Source organism: Procambarus clarkii, chromosome 51, assembly GCF_040958095.1.
Source record: "Procambarus clarkii isolate CNS0578487 chromosome 51, FALCON_Pclarkii_2.0, whole genome shotgun sequence".
Classification (NCBI taxonomy): domain Eukaryota; kingdom Metazoa; phylum Arthropoda; class Malacostraca; order Decapoda; family Cambaridae; genus Procambarus; species Procambarus clarkii.
In genome coordinates, this window is record NC_091200.1 from 30,212,443 (window position 1) to 30,226,463 (window position 14,021).

At 37.6% G+C, this 14,021-nt stretch overlaps 1 long non-coding RNA gene across 1 annotated transcript; it reads right to left on the minus strand.

Annotated features, from left to right (window-relative positions):
• Positions 1–1,054: 1,054 nt before the first annotated feature.
• Positions 1,055–7,384, minus strand: LOC138351860 (uncharacterized). Its single transcript, XR_011222634.1, has 3 exons — positions 7,305–7,384; positions 1,879–1,985; positions 1,055–1,120 (listed from the first exon to the last, which is right to left on the minus strand). It is a non-coding gene; the product is annotated as an uncharacterized lncRNA (long non-coding RNA).
• Between the last annotated feature and the right edge of the window lie 6,637 nt (positions 7,385–14,021).

Below are 14,021 nucleotides of genomic sequence, written 5' to 3' on the forward strand. Positions count from 1 at the left end.
TCTAGGCGTTTAACGATGCATAAGCAACAGGGCTCCATTAAGGAACATATAATCTCTTCCCATAACCAAACCATCGCCAGAGAAATCCTAGTAAACAACACAGAAATCATCGATAGATACAGCGATAGCAGGCGGCTTGACGTTTGCGAGGCACTACACATCAAGAAGTCAACACCAGCAATCAACAGCCAATTATTGCACAACTATATTCTACCCACCTCAAGACTCCGCTCCAATATAGAAGCATCAAGAAATATGGACCAATAGGCTTTCTACAAACACTTCTATTCAATACCCATTGTTTCTGTTCTGTCTTGTGTTGAGACTTTTAATACCCTATTAATATCCCCTCCTGTTCTGTCTTGTGTTAATGCCACATCACCCTTCCCACCTCACTCAAATGTAGATATAATATCAGAGAGACGTAAGTTCTAATCAGTTGTGTATTTGTGAAGTCTTTGAAAATGTAATAAGTTTTACGAAACGCGCCCGTGTCGCGTCAGACTAGAAATAAAAATGAATTTTGGAGAAGTGATTTTTTATTTACCTCCAACAGTGAAGCGTAATGTACGAAAGATTGAGAAAATTCGTGTTAGAATTATTAATCTTACTTTTTCGGTCATATTTAATAATATATATATATATATATATATATATATATATATATATATATATATATATATATATATATATATGCGGAAAATCCACAGAGAAATATGAAATGAGGTGAACGTTTCGGCTTTGTTAAAGCCGAAACGTTCACCTCATTTCATATTTCTCTGTGGATTTTCCGCATAAAATGATCAGTGTTTTGTGATCGTCAATTGCATATATAGATATCTATATATATATATATATATATATATATATATATATATATATATATATATATATATATATATATATATATATATATATATATATATATATATATATATATATATATATATATATATATAATATATATACACACATATATATATATATAGGTTATATATAGGAATCTATATGTGTCTATATATAGACACATATAGATTCTTCTATATAGACATTAGCCATTTTCAGTATTCGTCATATCCAAGTCTGCTGTGTGATGCACATGTCTTCTTGCTTCACCACCCTGTAATGAAATATTGTTTGTTACTAATTGTTTTCAATAATACATTATTTTATTATATAATATTTAATTTATTAATTAAAAACCGTTTCCATATTATAGAAAAAAAACTAAAACAAGAATCTATATAAAACTATAGAATAGAATAGAATAGAATAGAATAATAGAATAGAATCTATATAGAATCTATATATCATATATATATTTATAAAAATAAATATATATATATAAATATATATATATATATATATATATATATATATATATATATATATATATATATATATATATATATATATATATATATATATATATATATATATATATATATGTGTGTGTGTATAACACGAAAATAAACACGTGATTAAGAATGTGACAATGTCAGACCACGGAGGAAGAATGAAACAGGAATTTCCTTAAGTACTTTCGTATATTAAATACATCTTCAGAAGGACCTTCTGAAGATGTATTTAATATACAAAAGTACTTAAGGAAATTCCTGTTTCATTCTTCCTCCGTGGTCTGACATTGTCATATTTATATATATATATTATTATATCCTGCATTATTCCAGCCCATTATTAGAGATAGTAGCCACCTCTTATTTTGGTTTTCTTTCATTATTAGTGCTCAGAAAATTAAATATATCTACATATTTAGTCAAAATCAGTTACATTATTTTATCTTATTCATAGCATAAATGTTCTCAAAGATTACTAAAAAGAAATTGAATTAGACTACAGCAAATTGGCAAACTTTACCTTGTATCTGTTTCCACCGAGTTTGTTTGGGGCGTTCTTCAACATATCAGCAATACTTGTCTCAACATCTCTTTCAGTTGCATTAGTGTGGGTGTTGATACAGGCTTCTGGAAATTTATAAGAATTAATTAATATATATAATTATAATTCACTTTGCCATTCCCCATTCCACAGTCCTCTCGTCCTTCCCACTTCCTCGTCACCACATCATCCCCACCATTCCCACTTCCCTGTCCCATCGTCCTCCTTACCATTTTCCCCTCCCCTGTCCTTCTTCCTCCCCCACCATCTCCCATTCACCTGTCCCTTTGTCCTCCCCAGCATTCCCCTGTCCCCACCATCCCCAACTCCCCAGTCCCCTCGTCCTCCCCACCATTACCCTCTCCTCTGTCCCCTCGTCTTCCCCACCACCCCCCCCTCTCGTCCTCCCCACCATTCCAAACTACCTCATCCGATGCATTCTATAATGGTCTGATGCTTCCATCAGAAAATTGGGAACATCAAATGATCTGATATTCCCATCACTGAAAAATAAGAACAGCTAAAAAAATGAAATGAAAAAAATAAAAAAATAAACTATACTCATGAAATGAACTGTATGGTAAACAACACAGCTCAATTTCAATGCAATGTCACACAAAATTATTAAATCGAAATGAAAATAAATTGAAATCTATGAAAATTCAAATTATCAATGCAATCGGAAATATTGAAATAATATCGCAACATAATATAGTGTGGGTTGCTCTTACGTGCAACAGACGGTGCTGTTTTTCAAAAAAGGCATGGTTTTACCTGTCACAAGTGTGGCATCTATACTTATACTCACGAAATGAACGGTATAGTAAACAACATAGCTCAATTGCAATGCAATGTCACAATAACATTTAATAACAATAACATTTAAATATACTTTAAGATATAATCTAGAAGAAAATAAGAACATTGAAACGGTTCATGAACTCGATTTCAATAAAGGACACTATGGGGAACTTTGAAAAACCGTTAATGAGTATAATTAGACAGACTTGTTGCTAGGCAGAGGAGTAAATAATGAGATATATGGCAAATTTTGCAAAATATACGGCACACAAACATTCATACCCAAACTAAGCAAAATGCTAGGTAAGAACAAAGCAGTTGGCCCGTAGGGGAAAGGAGATACCCACAAGACTGGAATACAAGTCATTAACAAGCACACAAGTACTACACCACACAACAACCGCACTACTACCAGAACTGGACGAATCACTACCAAAACAACACATTGCACATCACTACCAAAACAACACAACACAACACAAACATTGGCAAAGAATTATAGACCAGTTGCATTAACATCCCACATAATAAAATTATTTGAGAGTAATCAGGAGTCAGGTTACTAGTTTTATAGAGACCAATGACCTCCACAATCCAGGCCAACAAGGATTTAGAGCAGGAAGATATTGAAATACCTCTTACAGCTATCTCTCATGTCCTCTACTTGTACAGTACAGCTACTTGACCATTACGACAAAATCACTGAGATATGAGATAATGATGACACTAACCTCATCTACTCAGACTCCAACCCACTCATATTAAATAATGATGTAAACAATAAATTAAAAAAAAATCCACTTATTAATGTCAACCAACAAAATCCCACTAAAATAGAAAGGACCTACAACATCTTACTTGGGAGCAAATCAACAAATGCAATTCATCTACAGTTACACAATGTTAACATCAGAAATAAAAAAGATGGTAAGTTTCTTGGTCTATACTTAGATCTGCCCGAAACGCTATGAGTGCTAGTTGCTTTACAAGAATGTATAACTTCAAGTCATTGTACTCTCCCCCAATGTACCTTCTTGTATATAAAGAAAAAATAAATAAACAAACACATAATAAATCAATACTTACTAAATTTTGTCTATTATGTAGCAAAGAAGCAGGTCTACGGAAGGCTTTTCTGTTGAGTTCGAAGCCCAGATTACTCGTGGTCTCTGAAATAAGTTAAGATTATAAGTATAAAATTTATAAAACCAAATAATAAATCCGGTATTGCTCAATTTCAGATGCAGACGTACTGAATGATATATCAGACTGTCAGCATGGTATTCGATCTGGAAGGTCCAGTGTAACGAATTTACTCAGTTTCTATGATCGAGCCACAGTGATCTATAAAGAATTCTCATCAAGAAAGAGATCTAGGGGTGGTTTTAGATAGAAAACTATAACCTGAGGATCATATTAAGAACATTCTACGAGGGGCCTATGCTACACTTTTTAACTTTAGAATTGCTTTTAAATACATAGGTCAAAAAGTTTTAAAAGTTTTAAAAGTTTTTTAAACCTCTCGTGTATCATGAGTGTGTTAAAGCTTCAGATGGTGCATTCAGATGATGAATATTACCTAGTTCCTTCATCTGGGAAGAATGAACACATATTGGTGCATTCGGATGATAAAAACTAACTACTGTAGTTCAATTGATCAACAGACTGAATATCATATGCAGACTGTATGTGGATCTGCGGGCCACTCCAAACAACAGCCTGGTGGACCAAGCTCCACCAGGCCTAAAGCACAAAGTGATATAGATGTGATAGAGAAACTAGGTCAAATGGAGGAGTAGGTCTGTATATTAAACAGCACCTGACGTGCACAGAGCTACTAAACTCAATGTGGTGGTAGAGTGGTGGGGGGGGGGGGGGGGGAAACATTGCAGAAAAAAACAAAAATACAATTTGGTCAACAAAACAGCATTGTTTAAAATAGAAGACATGGGTTGACATTTTGGGGGTAAGGTAGGTTACATTGAGTTAATTAGTTAGTACTTAGTTTTTATCTTAAACTGGTTGGGAGAGGTACAGTGTTGCTGTGCTGGTGAAAGAACACCTAAAGGTAAATTAAATAATGATTGCGAATCCACAAGAAGTTGACATAATAGCGCTAGAGATCTGCAATCAGGATGATAAACTTTCCTTAAAGAATTTGACAAACACTTGCTGATAGGACATGAAGTAAATGAAATGTATGTCAAGTTTTGTGAAATATATGATAAAAGCACAACAAAATTTGTACCAAAGGAGAGATGCAGAACTAGGAAAAGGGGTTTGTTCAACAGAAATTGCGAGAGGGCCTGAGACCCAAACACACACAAATGGAATCAATATATAGCAAGAGGCCAAACCCCCAAACATACAAGCGATGCAAAGATGCGAGAAACAGCAGCAGCATTAAGGAGAGGGACTTAAGGACCATAAATAAAGTGTGAAAATAAACTCGAGTAAATTTTTTTAACTACTCTCGACAGTGAAGAAAAACAAATATTCAGACGATTTGTGTTAGAATCCTTAATCTTACACTTTCGGTCATATTCAACAACACAAATACATACACACACATTCCTTTTGCTGTAGCAAGTGAAGAATTACACACACAGATCACAATAACGTGATGCATCAAATGAACAAATCCACAAGGGCCGTGACGAGGATTCGAACCTGCGTCCGGGAGCATCCCAGACACTGCCTTAATCGACTGAGCTACAACAGGGTAAAAGGGTTGAAACCGAAGTTCTACTGAACTTACTGGATCCCATAGCCTCTCCGAGGCACAAACCAGGCTTTTACACAACCCCCCCCCTGCACCCGAGCTATGTCAACAGGCCGTTCTCCCTCTTTGCCCTTACATCATCACACACAGATCACAATAACGTGATGCATCAAATGAACAAATCCACAAGGGCCGTGATGAGGATTCAAACCTGTGTCCGGGAGCATCCCAGACACTGCCTTAATCGACTGAGCTACGACAGGGTAAAAGGGTTGAAACCAAACTTCTACTGAACTTCCTGGATCCTTTTACCCTGTTGTAGCTCAGTCGATTTAGGCAGTGTCTGGGATGCTCCCGGACGCAGGTTCAAATCCTCGTCACGGCCCTTGTGGATTTGTTCATTTGATGCATCACATTATTGTGATCTCTGTGTGTGATGATGAAAGGGTGAAGAGAAAGAACGACCTGTTGACATAGCTCGGGTGCAGGGGGAGGGTTGTGTACAAGCCTGGTTTGTGCCTCGGAGAGGCTATGGGATCCAGTAATATCGTCCTTCCTTTCCTCCCTAGAATCTGGATGTAGCAGGTGCTCAATTGTCAAAAGTGAAAAAATTTGGTTTGTCTTCCGAATGCACCATATCGGTAAATTTTTAAAAGATCTATTATTCTAATAAGGGTTTGATAAAATACAGTAGACTGCCTACTGGTTTTTGGTTGCCAGTTTCCTCAAGTTAATTTCCGTGATTTACACACAAATTTATGTACATACAAATACATATACACACACATATATATATATATATATATATATATATATATATATATATATATATATATATATATATATATATATATATATATATATATATATATATATATATATACATATATAAAAACAAGTAAATGTAAATAATTTTACCTTGCACCTAGATCCACCAAGCCTGTACGGCGCGCGTTTCAGTACTTCGGAAATATAGAACTAGCTAGAATCTCTAATCTGCAATGAAACAATACATATTACTGCACTTACCAAAACATGGATGAATGTAGAAAATACAGAACTATTAGCTGAATATCAAATAAATGGATTTAATCTATTTCACACAGATAGATATATTAGATATTATATTATATTCCTTTCCTCCATAGAATCTGGATGTAGCAGGAGCTCAATTGTCAAAAGTGAAAAATTTGGTTTATTTAACATACACGCCATAGACCGGCTTGGGAAAAAAAAGTTCGTAAAACCCAGGGGCCATAGACCGGCTTGGGAAAAAAAAGTTCGTAAAACCCAGGGGCCATAGACCAGCTATGAAAGAAAATTTGAGAAAACCCTGGGGCCATAGAACGGCTATTTAATCCCCTTCAACGGATAATCATCTGTATCAAACCTTATTACAGGTAAAACCAGTAGGCAGTCTACTGTATTTTATCAAACCCTTATTAGAATAATAGATCTCGTAATAATTTTGCAAAAATAGTGGCATTTACTATTTTTAAAAGATTATTAAAAAATTTACCGATATGGTGCATTCGGAAGACAAACCCAATTTTTTACTTTTGACAATTGAGCACCTGCTACATCCAGATTCTAGGGAGGAAAGGAAGGACGATCTTACTGGATCCCATGGCCTCTCCGAGGCACAAACCAGGCTTTTACACAACCCCCCCCCCCCCCCTGCACCCGAGCTCAATTGTCAAAAGTGAAAAATTGGGTTTGTCTTCCGAATGCACCATATCAGTAAATTTTTTAATAATCTTTTAAAAATAGTAAATGCCACTATTTTTGCAAAATTATTACGAGATCTATTATTCTATAGAAAAATGCATATAAATGCATATATGCATATAAATACAATACAAGTAAATGTAAATAATTTTACCTTGCACCTAGATCCACCAAGCCTGTATGGCGCGCGTTTCAGTACTTCGGAAATCTAGAACTATCTTGAATCTCTAATCTGCAATGAAACAATACATATTATTGCACTTACCAAAACATAGATGAATGTAGAAAATACACTACTATTAGCTGAATATCAAATAAATGGATTTAATCTATTTCACACAGATAGATATATTAGATATTATATTATATTCCTTTCCTCCCTAGAATCTGGATGTAGCAGGTGCTCAATTGTCAAAAGTGAAAAATTTGGTTTATTTAACATACACGCCATAGACCGGCTTGGGAAAAAAAAGTTTGTAAAACCCAGGGGCCATAGACCGGCTATTTAATCCCCTTGAACGGACATGTGCATGGACCACTGAGGCATCGAAAAAAAACACGGGCCATAGACCGGCTTGGGAAAAAAAAGTTCGTAAAACCCAGGGGCCATAGACCGGCTTGGGAAAAAAAAGTTCATAAAACCCAGGGGCCATAGACCGGCTATGAAAGAAAATTTGAGAAAACCCTGGGGCCATAGAACGGCTATTTAATCCCCTTGAACGGACCTGTGCATGGACCACTGAGGCATCAAAAAAAAAAACACGGGCCATAGACTGGCTTGGGAAAAAAAAGTTCGTAAAACCCAGGGGCCATAGACCGGCTATTTAACCCTTAAAGTGCGCATCACTTCATATGAAGTGTAAATCGTTTTACCAGTCAACTGCGCTTCACTTCATATGAAGTGTATGGGTACCGCGCACGATTTGAATGGCCCGCGGTGTAGCTGGGGGTCCCATACGCTGCCCAGGGGCTCTAGTAAACAGCGGCCATTTTGAGAAAAAATCCAGCTCACGCTCCGATGGCATGGGAGGCCTCAGTTTAGCGAGAGTCACCATGGCGAGCGCATGGTCAAACGCCTCACGAGCACGCATCACTCAGTCCCTCACCCCAGAGCAAATAGCCCACGAATTATTCTCTGAAGGTGAAGAAAGTGTGTTTGACGATTCAGACAACGATGAGGATTATACACAGTTGTCGGGAGATAGTAGCAGCAGCAGTGAAAGTGAGAATGACCGCCATGCCATGGCGAGGCCTATACGCTCTCCCATGCCTCCTCGCCCATTTTCTACCCCAATTTTACCACGACCTCACAGTTCCTGTGGATATTTTCTGTTTGAGGGTGACGAGTCAGAGGGAGGTGACTCCTTTTCTGGGTTTAGTGACTCAGATCAAAGTTTTATTGAGCCTGTGGCTGGTACCAGTGATGTAACTGGGCGAGAAATTGTCGCGTCAGCAGCATCTCGCCCAGCCAAGCGCCACCGCATGGCACCACATGAGGGACCAAGACCCTCGTGTTCACGTGCACCCACCTCACGTGCACGTAGCCGCCGTGCTTCTCGCAGACGGTATTCAGCTCCTGGTCGCCGGTATGCATCGCTTCCTCGCCGTCTTTCCTCTGCATCTCGCAGGACGCCTGGTGTACTTGAGTGGAGTGATGGTGACGACTTTATTCCTAATATTCCTCACTTTGACGATAAAGATGTAGGGATTACAAACCTTTTCCCTAATCAAGGTGAGGACATGGCTGAGATGGAATATTTTACAGCATTCTATGATGAACCACTCATGGAATACATTGTACACCAAACGAACCTGCATGCTGCTTACCTGATTGAGAGGGAAATCACAGAATTTTCACGACTGCAGCGTTGGAAAAATACCACAGTGGCGGAAATGTATGTGTTTTTGGCACTCTGTTTGTTGATGAAGCACTGTCACAAACATGCAATAAATGACTATTGGAGCAAGGACAAGACAATACCAACACCTTTATTCGGGAAATATATGTCACGAGACAGGTTTCAGATACTCCTCAGGTGTCTACATTTTGGAAGTGTTCAGGACCGAACACCTGATGATAGACTGTGGCGAGTGAGGCACTACATGAACGATGTTATTGGAAAATTCAGAGATTTTTACGTACCAGCACAGAAGCTGGTGGTTGATGAAACTCTCATACTTTTCAAGGGACGTGTTCCATTCAAACACTACATTCACTCAAAACGAAACCGATTTGGCCTGAAATTTTTTGTTCTTTGTGATTGTGAGACAGGATACGTGTTACACATGATTCTGTACTCGGCTAGTGATGTAGACATTCCCGGTAACGACGAACATGGATTCTCGGGGAGTGTAGTGAAGACCATCATGGCTCCGTGGATGAACAAGGGACACATTTTATACACAGATAATTACTATACAAGTCCCTTGCTAGCTCGGTTCTTGCTAGAAAATAGAACCGGATTGGTTGGTACAGTAAAGCCACAACGAAGGGAAATGCCTGTGTTTGACAACGACATTGCAGTTGGTGAGTGTCAGAGAAGGAAAAGTGATAACATTCTGTCAGTTCGGTGGAAAGACAAAAGAGAGGTGAACTTGTTGACAACAATTCATGATGGAACAATGGTGAACAGTGGGAAAGTGAGCCATAAAACAAACGCACCACTATATAAGCCAGACTGTGTTTTAGACTATAATATCAACATGCGGTTGATTGATAAATCAGACATGATGATTGGCACTGCAGAGTGTGTGCGGAAGACATGTAGGTGGACGAAAAAAGTGTTCTTCCATCTTGTGGACATGAGCATGCTGAACTGTTTCAACATGTACCTTGTGAGAACTGGACGTAAGCCCACTTTCCGTGACTTTGTATTTGATGCTGCAATACAGTTATTAGGAAAGTTTGCAAAAGATGTCCCAGGTATTCAGCGGCCCATCATAAACCCACTGTTGCAGCATGCTGGTACTCCACGCCTCGCTCACACTGAAGGCTTCCTAGCACACAAACTTAAGTATTTGCCACCTGGTGTGAAGCGTGCAATAGCCCAACGTGATTGCTTGGTGTGTAAAACAACGACACGTAGAGACAAGAAACGGAAGCTTGTGCAAACATGGTGTGAAACGTGTGGTATCCCATTATGTGCTGTCGACTGCTTCAATGACTACCACAGTCTAGAAATCTTCTAAGTGTGCTTCAAAGTGTGTATAGCGTGTGCGAGTGTGTAAATATGTAAACATATAAGCAGAACATATAATATAATAGACTGTAATGACATATTATATTGCCGTAATTGAAAACATTTGTGTGCGCCTGTGTATACTCAAATATGCAACAATTATTGATACAAAATATGTTCAAACAGTATTTGAAACACAATTAGTGAAAAAAATTAGATAAAATGCGCTTAGACATTGTAAATAAATAGCGCGAAAATATATTTGTGGCAACTCTGGCTGTTTGAGGACCGCGCGCAACATCTCCCGGGCGTGTACTGCATGAGCGACCATGCAGATTGTGACGTCATCGCAGAGCTTCTCGGCTCTATTGCAACAAAAGTAAGTACAATAGAATTTTTTTTTATTTTTCCCGTGATCAGTGAACAGAACTTAACAGATTAGCAAAAAAAAATTTTTTTTTTTTTTCAAAATAACATGCGCCTGTGTGGATAGCAGGATATTAGACCCCGAGCATGTTAAGGGTTAATCCCCTTGAACGGACATGTGCATGGACCACTGAGGCATCGAAAAAAAAACACGGGCCATAGACCGGCTTGGGAAAAAAAAGTTTGTAAAACCCAGGGGCCATAGACCGGCTATTTAATCCCCTTGAACGGACATGTGCATGGACCACTGAGGCATCAAAAAAAAACACGGGCCATAGACCGGCTTGGGAAAAAAAAGCTAGGTTAGGCTAGGTAAAAGCTAGGTAAAAAAGAAAGGAGCTAGGTTAGACTATGTATGTTTAAATCTCTGATTTAAACAGAGCCAGTGTTCAGTCAAATAACTGAATTTATCAAATCTTATCCTTGTATAATATACAAGCTGATGTGAGATCCCTGTCTACAGGTGGACTGGAACTTCTATCAACTAATCCATACATCAAACCTGTCCCTTACTGCCCACAATCTATCATTAGGAAAACCATGTGAGAAATCTTTAAGGAATTCTGATAAAGAAAGAGATCTAGGGGTGGTTCTAAATAGAAAACTATCACCTGAGGACCACATAAAGAACATTGTGTGAGGAGCCTATGCCATGCATTCCAACTTCATAATTGCTTTTAAATACATGGATGGCGAAATACTAAAGAAATTGTTCACCACTTTTGCTAGTCCAAAGCTAGAATATGCAGCAGTTGTGGGGTGCCCTTATTGTGTGCCCATATTGGGGTGCCATCACATTTAAACCAACCAAGCCCACAAATACGTCAACATGGACCAGCATTACACAGTCTAACATACTCTGTCAGATGTAACAACTAAATTTGTGAATTCAAGACCTAATCTATTGCATAATATAGTGTTAGTACGAGAAAAACATTACTTACATTCGAAGCCGTGTTTTAAAATGGCGGCGGTCTTGTTGTACTGACGCTCCAAACTGTGTGTTCGTTTGCGTATGATGAACGTGTGACAATTTACTACAACAATTATTTAATTATTCTTATTCTTTATTTTACTATTTTTAGGGTACATGAAATTTCCAACTTATTTGCGCACAATAATATAATTGCATTGTCATAACCTTTATATATTACGGAAAATACGATGACATGAACGAAGTCAAAGTGAAGTTGAAGTCAAAATCATTCGCCGAACGTATTAGTCATTTTTTTTCTCCCAAACGATAGGGGATAACGAATCCACAGAGCATATAAGTGTACAGTAAAGTCAATTTTATTCAGGAAAGTACATTCATAGTTGATTTACAAACATAATGTTGGATTTATAGATAGAGCTAGTGCATACAATACCTAAAGCCAATATAGTAGGCATATAGCATTTCAGGCAACCGGGCAGTATATATGGACCCCTTACTCAAATCTCTGAATATGTTAGATATTAAGTCCCTGCACATACTCTCATGTGTATTTTATATATATAAAACGCTGCACTGTAATGTCAATCCTGACCCTAAAAGCTTCCTAGAAGGTTGTAACAGATCCCATGAGCACCACACCAGAAACAAATACCTATTTGATATTCCAAGAGTACGACTTAGTCAAACTAGAAATGCTTTACAAATCAAGGGACCTCGAATGTGGAATGACCTTCCCAATTATGTTAAAAACTGTACCTCTCCCAACCAGTTTAAGATAAATAAAGATAAATTTATAAGTTAAGAAAAATTCCACAAATCAACAACCCTGTTACTGACCCAGTATTTACCCAAGTCTTTCCTAAATCTAAACTTATCCAATTTATACCCATTGTTTCGTGTTCTATCGTGTGTTGACAATTTTAATAACCTATTAATATCCCCTTTGTTATATCCATTCAGGAAATTGTGGTTGATCTCGAACCCATTGATAATGTGACGACTTATACAGAATTTTGTAACTATATCATCAAGATTGTAACCAGCTTAGCTAATACCAGGCCCATACCAGGCATGCAGCTCCTATCTATAACAGATAAACACTAAGTACTACCTAATTAACTCAATGTAACCTACCTAACCACCAAAATGTCAATCCATATCTTTTATTTTAAACAATGCTGTTCTGTTGACCAAATTGTATTTTTACTCTTTTTCTGTCATGTTTCTCCCACCCCTGTTTTTTCCCTTTTTTCTTATTTTTCTCAACATAATTCATACTTTAATTAGGCGGGTCAGGACATCACCTGATCAAACACATCAAACATCGTTTGACCACCATCAAACACACACATTTCGTGTGTGTTTGACGCTCACTGATATGTACCAGCGTTGTTTTATATATGGTGCTATTCTATCTTACGCTTTGTTGCTCTTTTTTACCTACGGGCTCATAGAACATTCTATTGCGAAAACATTGGCACAAAAATGAATGACGTACATACAATAATAATGTCAGGACAGTGAAATAATTATAAACTTTCAAAGCACTGTATCGCCCATGTGTCGTCTTGTCACCAATACTGGGTAACAGTTCCGCCACTTCCCACACTCTTGCGGGTGGGCAGCGACCATTATTCTACGTTTATATTCAGATCACCGTGTTGGGAATTTCATTGCGAGTACATTGATACCAAAATTAACGCTGTAGGACAAGTGTGGAAGTGATAACAATCCCAAGAGTAAAAACATTTTGTTGCTCTTGGGCACTCACGGCGAGTCATCTACGTAGGTATTTATTGGGTGCTGGTATTCATATAACTTTTGGTGACCGTTTTTGCTGATGTTCTTCTAGAGAATGTTATTGCGAACACGTTGGTACCAAAATGAAATACATAGCTCGAGAACTAAGGTCAGGAGAGTAAAAAGAGTATACACATTTTTGTTTTGACGCTTAATTAAGGTTATTGTGAGTACTCATCGCCTGCCTAGAAACTGGAACTAGTAATTCCATCTATCATCATACTATCATACAAGAGGAGCAACACATCTATGGATCATCCAATAAAATCAGCAGACTTCTAGATGTTACTACTGCTTGGCTTAGACTCGGTTACAAGTATCTCTGGGAATTCTCATTATCTGCTGATGTAGACCTGACCAAATGTAAACTGTGTCAACAAAATTATTCGCACACCCTCCGTCACTATGTGATGGAGTGCGAAAAGATACATGAATTTAGAGACAATTCTATAACCAATGTTCCAGCGATGTGTCAATATTTCATTCAAAATGATCTGCTACCAGAAATTTTAGCCAAATATCCCCAGTT